This window comes from Prionailurus viverrinus, chromosome B3 (genome assembly GCF_022837055.1).
Source record: "Prionailurus viverrinus isolate Anna chromosome B3, UM_Priviv_1.0, whole genome shotgun sequence".
NCBI lineage: Eukaryota > Metazoa > Chordata > Mammalia > Carnivora > Felidae > Prionailurus > Prionailurus viverrinus.
This window is the reverse complement of record NC_062566.1, coordinates 20458673-20479101: the sequence shown is the minus strand read 5'-3', so window position 1 is coordinate 20479101 and position 20429 is coordinate 20458673. Positions and strand designations below refer to the sequence as shown.

The 20429-nt window shown below is 39.0% G+C and overlaps 1 pseudogene; it reads left to right on the top strand.

Annotated features, from left to right (window-relative positions):
• Nucleotides 1–12755: 12755 nt before the first annotated feature.
• LOC125168025 (E3 ubiquitin-protein transferase MAEA-like) lies at nt 12756–18798 on the top strand (annotated as a pseudogene).
• Nucleotides 18799–20429: the final 1631 nt, after the last annotated feature.

Genomic DNA, 20429 nt, shown 5'->3' with positions numbered 1-20429 from the left:
CTTAGCTCAGGTCTTGATCTCTGTGTCATGAGTTCAAGCCCCACCCATGTTGGGCTCCATGATGGGTGTGAAGACTAATTAAAAATATAATAATAATTATATATATATATATATATATATATATATATATAATCAATTGAAAAATATGGCATTAGAGTGAAAATATAGCCAAGTTACTGCCATGACAGAATATCTCTCAATGTTTTGGGGCACTGAAAAGCAGACAACATAGAGCAGTAATCTTTAAGAAATCCACATGGTGAACTCTGTATTTATCTCAAATTTCTGCTTGGAAATACTTTTCAAATTTCAAAAACAAGAATAAGTGATGAACCACAGGAATCTACACCCAAAACCAAGAGCACCCTGTACACACTGTATGTTAGCCAATTTGACAATAGATTATATTAATTTTTTTTTTCAAAAACAAAAAGAGAACTCAAAAGGAAAACTGAGTTCTAAGCCACTAAGTAGGATGGAATTTGCAAAGCAGGATACAGAGGACAAGGGAGCATCACAGAAAGAAAGCTCTGTGTATCTACATAGAGTCCCTTGACTTTTTGGCCAATTTTTAAGCTACTCATGCATATAATGAGGTTCCATAAGTCCTCTCAGAGAACAACTGCTGGGGGTTGTAAGCTGAATGGAAATTTCAAAGTTCCAAACATCCAGAGTAGTGAGACCCTGCTACATATCTCAAGCATTCCACTGAGATTCCAAAAAACCTACCAAGAAGTAATGGCTAGAATGGTGTAGTGTTATTCTAGCCTAATGGTTCTAAATTTGGAGTAATTTTATTCCCCAGGGGACATTTAGCAATGTTGAGAGCTATTTTGGTTGTCACACCTGTAAGGATGCTATTTATATCTACTACATAAAGGCTAGGGATGTTGTTAAACATCCTATAATACACAAGATATCCCTCACCCTTCCTCAGCAAAGAATCATCTAGTCTACAATTCAATAGTGCTGCTGTTGAGAAACACTGATCTAGTCCTGCTATTCCAGGACTGCTAGTAAGTGATACTCTTGACCTACCCCAAAAAAGCTCAATAACAAACCTCAATGGCTGCTGCCTAACTACTACTAAATTAACTGCCTATTAGAACAAAACTCAGTATTTTTTAAAGTAAATCAGGATAATTCAGACTCACAAGAGAGGGTACACAAATCCAGCATAGAGTAAAAAATGATTAGACATACAAAGAAGCAATAAAATATCATCCAAAACCAGAAATATGGGGAAGTAGTCAATATAAATAGACCCAAAGATGATGGATATTGAGTTTTGCAAATAAAGATTTTCAGACACATGTTAAAAATATGCTCAAGAATGTAGAGGAAAAGGTGGACAGAATAAGTAAACAGATGGGCTATCTCAGCAAAGAAATAGAAAGTATAAATTGGAAATTTATAAAACTAAAGTTGGAAAGTCTAGAATGGAAAAATTCAATGTCAGAAATAAAAATTAACCATCTGGGCTTAAAAGAAGATTGAACACTGCATAAGAAAATTTTAGTGAACTTGGGAGCCTGGGTGGCTCAGTCAGTTAAGCATCTGACCCTTGATTTCAGCTCAGGTCATGTATGATCTCACAGTTCCTGAGTTTGAGCCCTGCATCAAGCTCTGTACTTACAGCACAGTGCTGTAAGTACAGAGCCTGATTGGGATTCTCTGTCTCCCTCTCTCTCTCTCTTTGCACCCCCCTCAAAAATAAACATTAAAAAAAATTTTTTTTAAGAAAATTTTAGTGAACTTGAAGACAAGTGAATAAAAGTTATCCTAATTAAAGCATGCAGAAAAAAAAGCACTGAATCAAAACAGTACAGTACTGGTCCAAACATAGACACATAGATCAGTGAAATAGAACAGAATCCAGAAATAAACCCATGCTTTTATGGTCAATTAATCTATGACAAAGATGCAAGACTATACAATGAGAAAAAGACAGTCTCTTCAACAAATGGTGTTGGTAAAATTGGACAGCTACATTCAAAATAATGAAACGGGACCACTTTCTTACACCATACATAAAAATAGACTCAAAGTGGATTAAAGTCATAAATGTGAGACCTGAAACCATAAAAATTCTAGAAAATAACACAGGTAGTAATTTCTCTGACATTGGTTACATTTTTCTAGATATGTCTTCTGAGGCAAGGGAAACAAAAGCAAAAGTTAACTATTGAGACTACATCAAAATAAAAAGGAAAGAAACCATCAACAATAACAAAAAAAAAGACAACTTACTGAATGGGAGAAGATATTTACAAATGATGTGTCCAATAAGGGGTTAATATCCAAAATATATAAAGAGCTTATACAACTCAACACACCCAAAACCACAAAAAATTCAACTAAAAAATGGGTGGACATTAATAGACATTTTTCTTTTTTTTTTTTTTTAATTTTTTTTTTCAACGTTTATTTATTTTTGGGACAGAGAGAGACAGAGCATGAACGGGGGAGGGGCAGAGAGAGAGGGAGACACAGAATCGGAAACAGGCTCCAGGCTCTGAGCCATCAGCCCAGAGCCTGACGCGGGGCTCGAACTCACGGACCGCGAGATCGTGACCTGGCTGAAGTCAGACGCTTAACCGACTGCGCCACCCAGGCGCCCCAATAGACATTTTTCTAAGGAAGACATGCAGATGGTGCATGAAGAGATGCTCAATATCACTAATCATCAGGGAAAGGCAAATCAAAACCACAATGAGATATTACTTCATACCTGTCGGACTGGCTAAAATTAAAAACACAAGAAATAACAAGTGTTAGCAAAAACATAGAGAAAAAGGAACCTTTGTACACTGTTGGGGGAAAAGTAAATTGGTGCAGCCACTCTGGAAAACAGTGTGGAAGTTTCTCAAAAAACTAAAAATAGAGTTACTGGGTCACCTGGTGCTCAGTCGGTTGAGCATCTGATTCTTGATTTCAGCTCAGGTCATGATCCGAGGGTTATGAGCTCAAGCCCCATGCCAGGCTCTGCACTGAGCATGAAGCCTGATTAGGATTCTCTCTCTCTCTTTCTGCCCCTTTTCCATGCTCACGCTCTTTTTCTCTCTCTCTAAAATAAAAAAGAATATAATTAAAAAAATAAAAATACAAATAGAATTACCATACAATTCCATTACTGGAATCAGTAATTTATGGAATTGGTAATATATAGAATTACCAATAATTCCACTACTTAGTGCTCACCCCTGAAAAAATAAAAACATGAATTTTAAAAAAATATATGTACTTATGATTATTGTGGCATTATTTATTTATTGTTTTTTAAATTTTTATTTATTTTTGAGACAGAGAGAGACAGAGCATGAACGGGGGGAAGGTCAGAGAGAGAGGGAGACACAGAATCTGAAACAGGCTCCAGGCTCTGAGCCATCAGCACAGAGCCTGACGCAGGGCTTGAACTCACGAACCGTGAGATCATGACCTGAGCCAAAGTCGGACACTTAACTGACTGAGCCACCCAGGTGCCCCATATTGTGGCATTATTTATAACAGACAAGATATGAAAGCAATTTAAGGTCCATGCATAGATGAATAAAGAAGATGTGGTATATATGTACAATGGAATATTATTCAGCCATAAAAAAGAAAAAAAACTTGCCATTTGCAACAACATAGATATATCTAGAGGGTACAATGTTTTGTTTTTATTTTTTTAATGTTTATTTATTTTTGAGAGAGAGAGAGAGAGAGTGAGAAGGGGTGGGGCAGAAAGAGAGGGAGCACAGAATCTGAAGCAGTCTCCAGGCTCTTGGGCTGTCAGCACAGAGACTGATATGGAGCTTGAACCCACGAATGTGAGATCATGACCTGAGCCAAAGTCAGATGCTTAACTGACTGAGCCACCCAGGTGCCCCTAGAGGGTACAATATTAAGTGAAATAAGTCATAAAAAGACAAATACCATATGATTCACTCATATGTAGAATATAAGAAACAGAACAAAGACACATTACCTACAAAGGATAAGCAGTGGCAATCACTAATAACATCTTATCATAAACAATATGGTCCAGAAGACGATGTAATGATATCTTTAAAGTGCTAAAAGAAAAAACTGTCAACCCAGAATTTTATGTCTAGAGAAAATACTCTTCAAAAATAAGTTTTTTTAATGGATTCCTGGATGGCTCAGTCAGTTAAGCATCCAACTCTTGGTTTTGGTTCAGGTCATGATCTTGTGTTTTGTGAGTTTGAGTCCTGCATCAGGCTCTGCGCTGGCAGCATGAAGCCTGCTTGATATTCTCTCTCTTCTCTCCTCTCACTCTGCCCCTCCCTCACTTTCTCTGCCTCTGTTTCCCTCAAAGTAAATAAATAAACTTCAAAAATAAGTTTTTAAAACAAAGGGAGACTTTTTTTTTAATTTTTTTTAACAGAGAGAGAGAGAGAGAGCATGAACGGGGGAGGGGAAGAGAGAGAGGGAGACACAGAATTGGAAGCAGGCTCCAGGCTCTGAGCCATCAGCCCAGAGCCCGACGTGGGGCTCGAACTCACGGACCGCGAGATCGTGATCTGAGCTGAAGTCGGACGCTTAACCGACTGAGCCACCCAGGCGCCCAAAGGGAGACATTTTTAAACAAACAAAAGTGCAGCAAAGCTGTCACTACTTCAAGAATTATTAAAGAGGTTATTTGAGCTGAAGGGAAATGATACCAGAGAAGAATTCAATTACAGGAAAAATGGGAAGCTTGCTGGAAAAGTGAAGTCATTGTTATCTTTTATCTGAAAAGGTCTTTCTAACTGGTCTCCCTGTGCTTTCTCTTGACTCCACTCAGGCAATTATGAAGGTTGGATTATCACCACAGATAAAGACAAACTATATTAGGCCATCTATTCTGATGTCATAGGTGACCAAGATGTACAGGCAGCTAGAAGACTACAGCAATCTACCTAATGTGGTTCTCAAAAACAAACTGAGCTTATAAACCAATCCTCACCCCAAATCAAAATCCTTTATGTGCCCCAGAATCCTGCATAACTTGGCCCCAACTAATGGCTCCAGCCTCACCTTGTCCCATGCTCCTTTCATTCTTTGCTCTGGTTATGCTGTTTCTTCTGATTTCTTGAGCAATGCACTGTTCTCTCCCACTAGATGGTCTTTGCATACACTTTGAAACTGTCTGTACTGTTCTCCCACCCCAACCTGCCTTTGCCAAACTAAATTGACTCCCAGCTAATTATACTTTTCTTAGGGAAGCTGTCTCTGTGCTCCCTAATGTCTATCATGTACCTTTGAGGGAGGTTCACCTGCTAAAGAACAAAAAATGTTTGTGTGATTACTGGATTCATGTCTATTTCTGCATGACTGTAAGTTCTATGAAGGCAAAGTCAGGTCTTTTTTTTATCCTCTCACTATTATATCTCAGAGCTTAGTGGGATGTCTGGTCTTGAACATATATTTGTAGAATAAAAGATTATTAAATACTGAAATAAAGAGAATTAGGGGATAGCTGTTAAAAAATAGAAAACAGGATAAAAATGGTATTACTTGTGATAAGCCTCACATCAGCAAACCAAGACTTATACAGAACATAACTACAGTTTCACCTTCCCAGAATATAACTTTTAGCCAGCCAACATAGAATTACCTGGGTAGCACTAGTGAAATAATCTGCTCAGTGGACCCTTTCCACTTTCCTTAGGAGGGTGACCTTGCCTGAGACAATGTATTCTCTTCTAATAATTTATTTTTCCAGTCTCCTTCCTGCCTGTAGAAAAACTGCCATTGAGGCACTTGAGTGGCTCAGTTGGTTAAGCATCCAACTCTGGTTCTGGTCATGATCTCGAGTCCCACGTTGAGCTCAGTGCTGACAGCTCAGAGCCAGGAGCCTGTGCTTCAGATTCTGGGTCTCTCTCTCATTTTGCCCCTTCCCTGCTCACACTCTGTCTCTGTCTCTCTCAAAAATAAATAAACATTAAAAAAATTTTAATAACCCCCCTACCATTTGTATAGCCTTTGAAAGCTCCCTTCTATTACTAGATGGGATGCTGCCTGATTCATAAAGTGTTGAATAAAACCAATTAGATCTTTAAATTTACTCAGTTGAATTTTTGTTATTTAACACAACCAAGTACCCTCTTCCTTTCTGCTGGCATTTGAAGCATGGTGTCCAGCTTAGGAAAGGGGCTCCAGAATGCCAGCCAGGGGCTACACTGGAGGAGAGCAATCACTGACGCTGGATTCTGCACAGGGAGAATGAGGAATTGCTTTTACAGAAACATTATCTTTGAATTGGAAGAAAGATCCTCACTTATTTTAAATACAACTTAACTAGAAGTGGTGGGGAAGGAGACACACACATCCATAAACATGCATACCTCATACTGCACTGAAAGTTTTAAAAATAGTTGCAGAGTTGATGGCAACCCGCCAATGATTTATATCATTCTTTTCTATTCTTTGGGGAAAACAATTTACATGGATAAAAATTTGAAGAAGGTAATAACGAAAAAGTTAATTCCATTCAGCTGCATCAACTTCTTAATCTTGAAACTAAACCAAGAAAAAGAAAATATTGAGAGACCACCTTGCTATTCTCAAGAGCAAGTTGCATAATTTACATAGATGTCTGCTGTGAAATTGGATAAGGCCACAAAGTGCCTTTTTCTCCTTTAAAGGTCAAAATATGCATTTCTTTCTCCATATGTAGGAATAACATCAAATTTGCTACTAGCCATACTTCCAACATGTAAAAAATTTCTTTATAAACAGACTCCTGACATGAGTTGTTGAGTGCTTCCTTCATTTCTCATTTTAGAAAGTTTATACACCTCAAAAAAAAGTGATCACATGCATTTATAATGACTGACATCTCAATTTTGTAAATTATATGCTAAGGTACAAGAAACACGATTCTCCTGCCTTTAAAAGTATCATTTGGCATATTTTATTCATCCTGCCTTTCATTTTTTTAAAGAGATCTTGCCTAGAGTGTGGAATAAATAGGTCTTTGTTAAGATCATCTTCTTTTTTCCGAGACTGTTACAAAGTGTCCTATTCTGCCAGGCCCTATGACTCACCAAGAATTCCAGTGCTCACAAATGACAGAAGACAAGTCTGACACAGGACCTAATCCAGGTCTTCAAGCACACACTTCTTTGTTCTACAGAAGGATGGAGCTCAGACACTCTTTCTTTCTACCTGCTGCATGGATGTGAACACACATATTAATATTCATGCCCTCAGATGCATATGCACACAGGTGCATGAGCACACACATACACACACATATACTTGCACACACACACAAATACACACACACACATTCACCACACATACACATGGGTTAAAGATGCCTCAAAAATAGATTTAGAATAGATTCTAGAATTTCCTTGAAGTAAAGGAGTTCTTTAAGAGAGGTAGGATCTAGGGGTGTCTGGGTGGCTCAGTCAGTTAAGTGTCTGACTTCAGCTCAGGTCATGATCTTATGGTTCATGGGTTCAAGTCCTGTGTCAGTCAGCCTGTGTGCTAACAGCTCAGAGCCTGGAGCCTGCTTCAGATTCCGTGTCTCCCTCTCTCTCTCTGTCCCTCCCCTGCTCATGTTCTCTCTCTCTCTGTTTCTCAAAAATAAATAAACGTTAAAAAATAATAAAAAATAATAAAGGTAGGATCTAATCTTGATTAGGGCAGTTCAGATATGTTTTAACTAATGCAGTGCAGTGAATAAGTAAACCCTAAAGGTTCCACTTAAATCTATGATTCTGTGCTATATGTGAGATTGAAATATCTCACATATCTCACAACTTAGCATTGCCAGATAAAATACAGGACTCCAAGCTAAATGTGAAATATTTGGGATATACTTATACTAAAACACTACTTGTCATCTATCTGAAATTCATAAGTAACAGGTGTGCTATATTTTAATTGACAAATCTGTCAGGCAGTCCTATAGTCAATGAACTAAACAGCAAGAAAGCTCTTAACATGAGCCCAAATTCAGCTTTATCCTCATAATCCTGAGCTTTTACCTGAATTGGATACAGTGGGCCCAGCCACAGCTTCCCTCAAGATGGGACAGTGCAGAGGTGCCTGAGTGGTTCAGTCGGTTAAGCGTCTGACTTTGGCTTAGGTCATGATTTCAGGTTTGTGAGTTCGAACCCCGTGCTTCTGATTCTGTGTCTCATTATCTTTCTGCCCCTCCCCTGCTAGAACTCTGTCTATCTCTGTCTCTCAAAAATAAATAAATGTAAATTTAAAAAAATTAAAGATAGGGAAATGCAGAGAATCCCAGGATAAGGAGTAAGACCCACAGCACTCAGGGACCACATGGCCATAATGTATGTGACTGTCACCACAGCAGAGGGCTGAGCTCATGTTACTCAGCCAGCCAAACTGTGAGGGATATGGAGATGTTACCGCTCATCATGGACCTGGCTACTCACTTGCTCAGTGACCTCTGTTCCTCCATAAGCCTGTAGGCCTTGTCACACCTCCAGGAGCTCCATGCAGTGAATGGCTCACAGCAGGAGCCCCCACATCCAAATCCCCAATCTCTCCTCCTCACTTGTTTTCTTCTCAGTGAAGATTTACCACTGAAAATATCAGAGCTAAACTCAGTTTTTGTATACATCCTCTTGAATATTATTACTTAAATTTACCCACATTGACAGTCATTGGGAGAGAAATAGCCATTATCCAGCATTTACAATTGAAGAAACCAAGGCTGTGTCATAAATATATACTATGCTTTCCTGGACTCCATGTGGAAGACACAGAAGACATGACCCCTTGTTCATGGGAGCTGTGATCTAGCATGAGTGCAGAACATTTACATGTTATATGCACTTGTAGGTACACACACAATGTATCAAATGCAATTGTTAAATTCAGTTTGACCCATGAGCTCTTTGGACAAACAGAAATAACCCATACCCTCCTTTAATTTATCTGGGACATCTAAATGAATACTATGACTGGAAACAAATGAAAGCAATAGTAAGTAGAAATATGATTTTTCAAAAAACAAAATCTTCTATCCATATTTCCCCTCGACTCTGTTGAGAATCACAGAGGATGATGTTTTTCCTCTTTTGTAATATGTGTACACAACTACAAGGTTAAAGTTTGGCATTTGCCCAAGTGAATCCTGGCTTTAGGGAATATAGTCACAGAAATTATTCTACAATTATCATTTTTGTTTTGGTTTCTTGATATGTTCTCATGAACAATATCTTGAAACTTGTGGGTATCATTGGCTATGGAGAAGACTTCAAATCCTACAGATAGAGAGGGAGGGAGAGAGAGAATCCCAAGCAGGCTCCACACCATCTGTGAAGAGTGAGACATGGGTCTTGATCCCACAAACTGTTAGATCACCACCTGAGCCAAAATCCAGAGTTGGACATTTAACCCACTGAGCCACCCAGGCAGCCTGCCTACTCTAGACATTTATTATAAATGGAATCATATAAAAATGTGGTCCCCTCATGACTGGTTATTTCATTATGTTCAATATATTTCAATATGTTCATTATTTGTGGTTAATGCTTTGAAGTTCAGCATATTGTAGCACATATCAGTATTTCATTCCTTTCTTTCTAAAGCTGAGTAATATTCCATTGTATAGATACACCACATTTTGTTTATTCTTCCATCATTTCATGGACATTCATACAGTTTCCACTTTTTGGGCATTATTAATAATGCTGCTGTAAATATTGGTATGCACATTTTTTATGGACATATGTATTCAAATCTTAGTCAAATACCTAGGAGTGGAATTGCTGGGTCATGTGGTAACTCTGCTTATCATTTTGAGAAATTGCCAAAATGTTTTCTAAAGCAGCTAAACATTCCCTCTGGCAATGTATGAGAGTTCTCAATACTTCTTAACGTTGATAGAAAAATATGTGTAAACATGTTTGCTAAAAGATTAATGACAAAGCTAGACAAACTAGACACAGGATAAATGAGTTCCAAATCATAATTTAAAGTGAACAAAGAAAAATCTAACAATTAAAGATCTTTAAAAAGAAAATAGGGGCATCTGGGTGGCTCAGTTGGTTGAGTGACCAACTTCGGCTCAGGTCATGATCTCACAGTTCGTGGGTTCAGGCTCCACATCAGGCTCTGTGCTGACATTTCAGAGCCTGGAGCCTGCTTCAGATTCTGTGTCTCCCTCTCTCTCTCTCCCCTCCCCTACTTGCTCTCTTTCTCTCTCCCCCTCAAAAATAAACATTTAGAAAATAATAATAGTAAATTAAAAAAAGGAAAAGAAAATATACAAGAGGTGCCCAGCTGGCTCAGTGAGTACAGCATGCAACTCTTGACCTTGGGATATGAGTTTGAGTCCCATGTTGGGCATAGAGATTACTTAAAAATAAAATATTTTTTAAAAAGAAAGAAAAGTATAAAATTACTAAATTCTTGCATATTTCCAAGTATCAATGAACTGAAACATGGTGGCCATGAGTTCAGTGCATCAAATATTCCCCATTCCAGAGATAGGACTTTATTCCCACCTCCTTGCAGTGAGATGTGGCCACACAGAATTCTTTGACCACCAAAGTGTGAGCAGAAGTGATGTGTATCATTGCTGGGCAGAAGCTTTAAGGATTGAGGTGGGATTACAATGGGCTCTTGCTCCCTGCCACAGAAACCATCCACACTCCAGATGGCACATTCCTGACAGTCTGGGGACCAAAATGACCACAATGTAGAAACCTAACCAATTGTAGACATGTACCATGAAGAAGAAAAAAATCTCTACTTCTTTAAACCAAGACATTTTGGAGTTATTACCACAGCAAAACCTAATCTATCACACACAAAAAAAAATTAGTATCAGGATTGGGGGCATCATGAAAAATTTAGAATATGTAACATTAACTTAGGTACCAGGCAGCATACTTGTGAGAAAATTGTTATTGAAGGCCAAAAGGACCATAATCTATGTAATACAGTAGCAAAATATCTAGTAAAGCCATTATTTGTAATGACTCAGGAGTCAGATCATAAGCCTAATGAACTTATAGCTCAAGGGGAAGAGGTTGGAAAATGGAACTAGTCTACACTAGTTGTGACAGGTTGCAGTTAGTACATTTTTATGAAAAAATAAAATGAGTGCAGAAATTAAATGGCAGTAGGAATAAAAGAAAATAGAGCCTAAAAAGTCATGAATTTGCAGAGTTGGAAGTGGGAACTTTTTCTCCATTCCAAATGGTAAAAGATAAAACTGAATGGCCTCTTAAGAGTTCTGTCCCTCAGTTTAGGGAGGCTTTGAAGATGAGGCGACCTTCAAGCTTCATTTTGAAATATAATCAGTGATCTACCAAGTTGTAAAAACAATGAAGACTGTTCCAAACAGAGAAGATCCATGGACAAGAGAAAATACTTGTCAAGCAACTTGGAGGAAATACAAATAGTCAGTACTGCATCACAATAGTTTCCAAATCCTCCCAAGCTGAGAATACCTTTATTCAATGTCAGGATCTAAAACTGATGAAAGCAGACTTATTCCAGACTCCATAGATCACATTTTAAAATCACCTGAATAAGTAGCCAGGCTTGAGGGGCTATGTCACCTCTCAAGAGAAAACAGGATCAGGATCTAGTGGAGGAGATCCTCCTCCACTAGAAGAGTGAGAAGGGGGTCACTATAGGTAAATTGACCTAATAAGAGATTCTTTCAATAGTCAGAGCATGAGAGAATGGGGTCCTGAAATTCACAATCGCTCTGAGGATAACTTAGAGGGTATGTATTTCAGAGATATTTAGGAGAGAGACTAAACAGAACTGGACCACTGATTACATGGAGGTAGGCAGAAGGATAGGAAAAGGATAGGGTCAATAATAATTTCCAGATTTCCAATTTGGGGGACAGGATGAGCACAGTTACTAACAACCAATACAGGGAATACAAGGTGAGCAAGGATGGCAATAAGGAGCAAAGGGATTGAGTTTATTTACGAATATGTTGAGTTTGGAAAATCTGCATTATAGCCGGTTTTAAGTGTCCCATTGAAATTTAACACACAAAGAAGTTGGGAACTCTAGGCAGTACTAAATGTTGGACCTTGCTTAAATATCAGAAGAAGATATTTAGCACCACAATCTCACCCCCAACATGTCCCCACCACCAAGAGCCAGCCCCACTCCATTCTTTCTGCCCACAGAAGGGGATCCAGTGTGTTAGTATCCAGCGTCAGCCAATGTTAAATTTGAGCAGCAGAGAACTGTCTGTCACCATCTGGGAAGGAGAGAGGGGGAAGAATTTTTCACTATTTCTCCTTTTATTCCTGCCCCAGAAATCCCTTTATGGATTAAGTAAACCAGTGTTTACAGATGTGTTTGCAGCTCCTATTAGCCAGGGCTCTATCTCAAGGATGGTTAGACACTGGTTGTGAAGAAATCAGCAGGCAAGGCAGGATGTTTGATGATTTCAGCTTATCATGGAGATAGACCCCACAAGGACTCCTCTGAGTCAACAGCATGACAAAAAAAAATCCTTAAACAATTCCATTCCAATTACCAGTTGCTGAGAAAATAAAACTAAACCTCCTATTTTTGATTGGTCCAAGTGAGAATCATTTAATGATTATAGAATTACGTGCTCCTAAGGGTTAGGTTTCCTGGGAAACAGACTCTGAGAACTGTGTGCAGGAGGTTCATTGGGAGTGCTCTCAGGAACCACATTGTGAGAGGGAGGAAAGCAAGAAAGGGCAGAGGGAGTGAGTGCACCATGATACCTCAGTCCAGCTCATCTTTGAGGCAAGAGAGCTGGGGCTTTGTATTCACCTATGGACGAGTCACTGGGTGCAAGTGGCTTCCAGGGAGCAGGTATGATCTAGACATGTCAATTCCCCAGTGTTTTTTTTTTAATCTGAGTAAATGGTGATGGGTCTCTTTGGGGAAGGACCAGGCATGTCATTATCACATATCCTTCCCATGGTGACATAGGGTCATTTTTCGTGGGTACCTGGCCTCTCTTTTAGTCAATGGGGTTCAGATTCAAGTTTCTAGAATCATTAACTGAAATATAAGCTGAAGATAAGATTTTTTTATGGAGTACTTTGCCTCAGAAATGTATATATTATTTTTAAGAACTCAGATGTTTTTTCAGCGCAATCTCAACATAGAGAATGAAAACTGATGATCTTACATTCAGCACAAGAATTTTTTTATATGTTTAAGCCCAGAAAAAGAAGTCTATGCATTACATTTACATGCCTATTAAAGTCTGTGTGTCTGTATATGTGTCTGTGTGTGTGTTTCAATTTTTCCCTGATGAAAAATAGTGTTTCTTTATGGAACCCCTGTTAAATTCCATCTTTTGTTACATAAAACAAATTTCATTTGTTTCTTGCTCACTTCTTTTCCCCCATCATCATTCTAGACCCCAATTTCTATTTGAGTCAACAGTGAGCATGTGCACAATGTATCACTCAGCAGACATCACTGTCCTGAAATAGACACCCCTAGCTTTTGCCAGTACTGTCCATGGAAGTTATGACAATAATGCAAGGACAACCAGAATCATAGATGATGAATGATGAATTACAAATGTAATTTAAATTATGTAATAAGATCACTACATTAAATACAACAGGCCCAGTTAAATTTAACTTTCAGATCAACTACACACACACACACACACACACACACACACATATATATACACTTGTATATCAACTATTTATATCTATATTATATATATAACTATATATATATTAGTGTAATAACTAATATGTATATATTAGTGTAAGTATGCCCTATGCAATATTTGAGACATACACTAAAAATCACTTGTTTTTTATTAATATTAATTCAAATTTACTGGACATCTTGTATTTGTTTGTTTTGCAAACTCTGATACGCCTACTATATATAATCAGTAGACATAATTCTTCCACATTTCTTACTTTTACTTCTGCCCTTCAATTTTATCTGTCATTGAAATCCATGTTGCCTTTCCTACTTGAAGAGAAGTATTAGGATCACAGAAAATACTGAATATAACAGACAAGGGGGCACATCTGGTTTTACCATTTATATCATAGAAAAGTTGGAACCAAACTGTCTTCTCATCTTAACACTCAAGTTTGTTCAGAAGTTTAAACATTCTTGGCAGAACTTTTCTTTTGAATAACCATCACACACACAGATATACAATACCAGGTTTTTTCTGATCTGCTCTCATGGTATATCATAAAATGAATCATCTCAAATGCTAACATCTCAACCTTTACATAATGCACAATTTTTACTACATTATCCCAAAGTGCTAAGACTTAGAATAATTGTTGATGACTGCTCTTATGTCTTTGTGTCATCTGGTCAGTTCTGGTACCCAGGCCAGACTCAGTCAAGCTTGGCTGCACTTCTCTGGGCAGCTGCTATCAGCAGGCTGTTCAGTGAGGGAGTGGTTGTGCTAGGAAGTGTCACTTGTCTGGGAGCAGGTAGGCTGTTGGCAGAGTGGAAGTAATGGAGACTTCTGTCTCCTGTCACCCATTAGACTAGCTCAGAATTGGCAGGGGTCCAAGAGAGACTCAGGCAAGGCTCTGTGAGGCATAGAGTCAAAACTACCTTTTCTTCTGCATTCTATTAGCCAACACATGTAAAAACCAGACAGAGGGGAAAATGGATTTAATTTTCTGCTGGGAAGAGCTGCAAAAGACATGGATAATGGAAGGTCTAGAGAACTGGATTTATATTTCTAATCAATCTCCCCATCTTTAAATACAATGATGAACATGCAGACATTTTATGGGGGAGAAAAGAGCTTTCTCAGTGAAAAAAACCATGGATTGACTTATATCCTGCCACAAGTTTCTTATTCTGGTACCTGGTCCAGAATAGTTACCTGTCACTGTCACATCAACATCTGAACAACCTCTTATGCAAAACTAAAAAGTTCTAAACCACCTTTGTTAAGTAGGTTATCCTTCATGGCTTCATGCAATTCAGAGCTTGTTGTGTTTATTGATAATATAGCTGAAAGATAAACTTCTTCCTTCACACCACCACCATATTCAGTTGAACATTTACCAAAAGGGCTACTATTATGTTTACATTATCTGTGCTTTCATCAGGAAAAATTGAGAACTATGTCACTAGCTGTACTTGTCATATTGGTGGTACTTCAGTATACTTCTTGCTTCATATTCACCCAGCATTTCCCAGGACTATATCAATACTATTTTTCACAAGTATCACCTTGTAGTCTAACCTCCTAAAGTTCAGCTTTATTAGAAGACAGCAAAGTACTAATGTTTAGATGTGTAATATTAAACATCTGATACTATTGTCTTTAAATTCCATATTTTCTCTAATTTTTTTGTTGTTTGACAAATTCTTCATTTCCTGTGTGAAACCACCTAAATGTGTTTTTTTCATATTTACACATTTTCTTTTTCTTTATTTTTTTGTTTATTTTTTCTCCTCAAAATTTCAATGTAATTTATTGTCAAGTTAGCCAACATACAGTGTATACAGTGTGCTCTTGGCTTCAGTAGATTTCCATGATTCATTACTTACATACAACACCCAGTGCTCATCCCAACAAGTGCCCTACTCAATGCCCATCACCCATTTCCCTTCTCCCCCGCCCTCCCGCCCATCAACCCTCAGTTTGTTCTTTGTATTTAAGAACATCTTATGGTTTCTCTCCCTCTATGTTTGAAACTATTTTTCCCCTTCCATTCCCCCATGGTCTGCTGTTAAGTTTCTCAAATTACACATATGAGTGAAACATATGATATCTATCTTTCTCTGACTGGCTTATTTCACTTAGCATAATACCCTCCAGTTTCATCCATGTTGCTGCAAATGGCAAGATTTCATTCTTTCTCATTGCCAAGTAGTATTCCATTGTTTATATAAACCACATCTTCTTTATTCATTCATCTGTTGATGGACATTGGGCTCTTTCCATAATTTGGCTCTTGTTGAAAGTGCTGCTATGAACATTGGGGTACATGTGCACCTATGAATCAGCCATCCTGTATCCTTTGGATAAATCCCTAGTAATGCTATTGCTGAGTTGTCGGGTAATTCTATTTTTAGTTTTTTTGAGGAACCTCCGCACTGGTTTCCAGAGTGGCTGCACAAGTTTGCATTCTTACCAACACTGAAAGAGGGTCCCTGTTTCTCCACATGCTAGTCAACATCTGATGTTTCCTAAGTTGTTAATTTTAGCCATTCTCACTGGTGTGAGGTGGTATCACAATGTGGTTTTGATTTGTATTTCCCTGATGATGAGTGATGTTGAGCATCATTTCATGTGCCTGTTGGCCATCTAGATATCTTCTTTGGAAAAATGTCTATTCATGTCTTCTGCCCATTTCCTCACTGGATTATTTGTTTTTTGGGTGTGGAGTTTGGTGAGTTCTTTATAGATTTTGGATACTAACCCTTTGTCCAATATGTCATTTGCAAATATCTTCTCCCATTGTACATTACCTTTTGGTTTTCTTGATTGTTTCTTTTTCAGTTCAGAAGCTTTTTATCTTGATGAGGTCCCAATAGTTCATTTTTACTTTTATTTCCCTTGCCTTCAGAGATGTGTCGAGCAAGAAATTGTTGCTGCTGTGGTCAAAGAGGTCGTTGCCTGTTTTTTCCTCTAGGCTTTTGATGGTTTCCTGTCTCACATTTAGGTTTTTCATCATTTTGAGTTTATTTTTGTGTATGGTGTAATAAAGTGGTCTAGTTTCATTCTTCTGCATGCTGCTGTCCAATTCTCCCAGCACCATTTGCTAAAGAGAGTGAATTTTTTCCATTGGATACTCTCTCCTGCTTTGTCAAAGATTAGTTGGCCATACATTTGTGGGTCCAATTCTGGGTTCTGTATTCTATTCCACTGGTCTATGTGTCTGTCCTTGTGCCAAAACCATACTTTCTTGGTGATTACAACTTTTTAGTAAAGGCTAAAGTCCTCTACTTTAGGACTGTGATGCCTCCTGTTTTGGTTTTCTTTTTCAACATTACTTTGGCTATTTGGGATCTTTTGTGTTTCCATACAAATTTCAGGGTTGTTTGTTCTATCTCTGAGAAGAATATCAGTGCAGTTTTTATTAGGATTGCATGTAGATTGCTTTGGGTAGTATTGGCATTTTTACAATATTTATTCTTCCAATCCATGAACATGGAATGTTTTTCCATTTCTTTGTGTCTTCTTCAATTTCTTCCATAAGTTTCCTATAGTTTTCATAATACAGATCTTTTACATCTCTGGTTAGGTTTATTCTTAGGTATCTTATGGTTCTTGGTGCAATTATAAATGGGATAGAAACCACTTACATTTTGAATGTGTCTTAGCTTCACTAGTCAGTGTATCTCTACAAATAAGACATCAGGGGTTTCCTCTCTCACTTTCAACCACAGCCATAAAAGCAAATTCAGATTGCACAACATTATGAAGTGAATTGTACTCTGTAAAATGGTTACTTTTATGTTACGTAAATTTCACCTCAATTTTTTAAAAAAAAACTTTTAAAAAATCACAAATTCAGTACAAGATAAATAGTACTTCTGAGTAATTTGAGGGCAAACCTATTTGGTCTTCATTTTCTCAGATCACTGCCATTGTCACCAGTTGGTTTACAATGTGTGTCTTTTCTTTTTTTTTATTTAAAAAAAACTTTAATGTTTATTTTTGAGAGAGAGAGAAAGAGTGTGAGTCAGGGAGGGGCAGAGAGAGAGAGAGAGAGACTGAGGGAGATGCAGAATCCGAAGCAGGCTCCAGACTCTTGAGCTGTCAGCATAGAGCCAGACATGGGGCTTGAAACCGTGAGATCATGACCTGAGCCAAAGTCGGACGCTTAACTGACTGAGCCACGCAGGCACCCACAATGTGTGTCTTTTCTTAAGAAATAATCCAATAAAATTTTTTCCACTTTCAGTAAATTAGGATTAAAAATAAGTAATATGAATTTCACTTAGTTATGTTAACACTAGCTTGATTTTAAATTACAATGATTGTGGTTAATGTTTTGGCAGATTCAAGAGGGAAGTATAGGTATCAGCTGTTCAGGTCTCCGTGACCCTGAAGATGCAGGAAGGAGTACCTGACCTTCAAGGTGTCCCATGCAGCACTAAATGAATGTCTTCAGACTTCTCCAAAAAACACTGACTGAGACACAAGCCATGTCACCATGGTTGTGGCTGAGTTGGAGAAGATCTTAAGCAGCTGCCCAGGTGAGGAATCTGTGGTCAGCCTTCTGGATGGCACAGTGGAAAAGCTGAGCATCCCCAGAGCAGGTGGTGGAGTCCATCCAAGTGAAGGAGGAGAGTACCAAGCTGTGCAAGCACAGAATCTAGCACCTTAAGGAGCATAGCAGCAACCAGCCCCTGGCAGCCAGCATGAGGAAGAGAAAGCACATGGACCATACAATGGCGGGGCACCTGTTTTGCTGCGGCTACATCTCAGTGAATTAGCACACCAGAGTGGCATAGAGAGCTGGTTGGACCCAGCCAAGGTGGCTGATGCTGAGCCAGAAGTTCCAGTACAACTACCACCTGCACCAGATGGGGAACAATTCTGTGTTCACCATCACACCAACCTCTCAGCCATAAGGACACCACAATATTCCAAGGGGGACGGCAGCTTCAAGAGCCCCCACTGGCCCATGTGCAGCCACTCTCTGAACGAGCAGGCATAGCCCCTGCCCCTGGCCCACTGCGCCAACTCCCACCTGCTCTGCAGACCTCAGACATCTCAATGATGGAGAACAACCGGCCCCCGAGGCTGCCCAACGACTATAGCTACAACCCTTTGCTGTCTGTCCACCAAGAACCAAAGAAGTGTTGCACTTCTCACAATCCAAGAAAGTGTACATCATGTAGGCACCCCACACACACCTGCATGCCCTGTGCCTTCGCACTCCAGCCTGGTCTGCCTACCTGTGTTTCTGTTTCTTGTGACCCAAGATCAGTGAGCGATGGTAACTACTCCTAGAAAGAGAGGAGTCAGATCAAGAGCACATCTGTGCTTGGAGATATGTTTCCACTGGTAGAATTCTGAAGGACTCGTGAGCTACTTGATGCCTTCCCTTTCAGAGAGAGACTTTCCTGCCTGGAGCTTCCACCACTTCAGAAACAAAAGTCAGTTATTTCCTGCACCCCTGACCCTTGTGTCCTCCTTCTGTCGGCCCCTCCTTCCCATCACCAACCAACATGCCAGGAAGGGTGGCAGCCACGCCCAACGAGCATGCCCTGTAGAGGCATCCAGCAGAGTTGCGTCCTTGGGACCTGGCTTTGGGTGTGCCAGGTTCAATGTCAGGTCATTCGTGCCGCCTTATCTCCTCCTTGAGAATGTTTCACATGGAAATCCACTGGGCAGAGTTCTGCAGAGAACTTTCCTGCCTATGGTTCCCTAACTGTAGATCTAATGCTGATCCTTACAGTAACTTGTAGTTCAATTGAAGTAAACACCTGTGACTTTTCAAATCAAATGATCTACTGTAGTTTACAAAAAACCATACGGTAGAGGTTTGTATTTAGCACTTATTTTTGCATGTTGATGTTGATTAGTTAATAAACTGTAAATGTAAAGCATAATAAAAAGATTTTCTATTTCTTGAAAAAATAAATTACAATGACAGTAAAAAAAAACAAATGTTATGGACAAAATGTTTCCATTTTCTCAGATGCATGAGCATGCATTGTAGTTGAGAAATCACCCTTAAAGTTCGCACACTGTAATGTGATCCCTATGTACATGGCTAGTCTGAAGCTCACACTGTAAGAAACTTATCCCCAACTCCTGAACTGGTCAATACCTACTCACTGAGACAATCCCCTGAATACACATAGGGTTGTTGGGAAACATAGTGTCACGTTTCCATAAAAATTTCTAAATATATATATTCCATTTCTATGCTTATATCTTCACTTGGAAATAACAGTTACCAGACTTTGAGTAGAACTTGATAAATGGGTTTTTGAAACTGGTCTAAATACACTGCTTTGGAGGAGGTGCCTGGGTGGCTTGGTCAATTGAACAACCGACTCTTTATTTCAGCTCAGGTCATGATTCAGGGTTGGTGGGTTTGTGCCGTGTATGGAGCCCCCCGGTTGGGCTCTGCACTAACAACACAGAGCCTGCTTGAGATTCTCTCTCCCTCTCTCTCTCTCTCTCTGCCTCTCCCCTGTTCGCTCTCTCCCTCTCTTAAACAAATAAACTTTTATAAAAAAACAAACTGCTTTGTGAATACCTTAGTAGGTCCCTTTGCTGAGGAATTCTCAGTCTTTAACATATTACCAAACATTGGAAATCTGCAAGAGAAAAATGGAACATGAAACATCTCTCATATTTATTCAACCCCAGGATTTTATTTTTCGCTGAGCATCTCACACTACTAAGTTTTCTATGCAACAGACATCGGGAGGTAACACATAGTCATATTCAACACAGACATGGAGTCCAAAAACCCCTGAACCCCATTGCTCACTGCTGCTTGCTCTCTCTCCAGGCA